Source organism: Carlito syrichta, unplaced genomic scaffold (assembly GCF_000164805.1).
Source record: "Carlito syrichta isolate Samal-C Ts95f unplaced genomic scaffold, Tarsius_syrichta-2.0.1 Scaffold307326, whole genome shotgun sequence".
In the NCBI taxonomy this organism is placed as follows: Eukaryota; Metazoa; Chordata; class Mammalia; order Primates; family Tarsiidae; genus Carlito; species Carlito syrichta.
In genome coordinates, this window is record NW_007251422.1 from 230577 (window position 1) to 231097 (window position 521).

The 521-nt window shown below is 54.3% G+C and overlaps 1 protein-coding gene and 1 pseudogene across 1 annotated transcript in view; both read right to left on the bottom strand.

Annotated features, from left to right (window-relative positions):
* ABLIM3 (actin binding LIM protein family member 3) overlaps positions 1-521 on the bottom strand; it is a 70824-nt gene that overhangs the window by 64189 nt on the left and 6114 nt on the right. The gene's annotated exons all lie outside the window — the stretch shown is intronic.
* Positions 147-461, bottom strand: LOC103266754 (annotated as a pseudogene).

Below are 521 nucleotides of genomic sequence, written 5' to 3' on the forward strand. Positions count from 1 at the left end.
GCCACTGCACTCCAGTCTGGGCGACAGAGTGAGACTCCAACTCAAAAAAAAAAAGAAGTGCAGGTCCGGAAGAAAGGAGTCGGTGCTTGAGCCTGAAGGAGGAGGAGGAGATCAGAGGCCTCCCCTCCACCTCAGGGTCAGCAGCTTCACAGACCACAGACACTTTCTCCGCCGTAGGCAACGGAGAACGAAGTCGTCTTCGCGGTGTTCCTGGTAGAGCTGGCCCTTCGTGGCACTGGTAGGTGGAATGACATTGTTGACAAAGAAAAACAAGGCATCCTCAGCTCGGAGTTGGATTGGCTTCCGTACCAAGAAGTAGAACTGACCAACTGTAAGATCAGAAGGCACCAGGGAGTCTTTGCTGTTATCACCAGGACCTGGTCTGGGTATTTCTTTGGGATCTTCTCGCCCTCAGAGTGGCGCTTCTCAAACGGATGCTCCTCTTTGTACCCAAACTTCATCCTCATGAGAGCCCGGCTGGACCGGGCTGGAATAAGGGAACCTGAGGGCGGGGGGGTGTT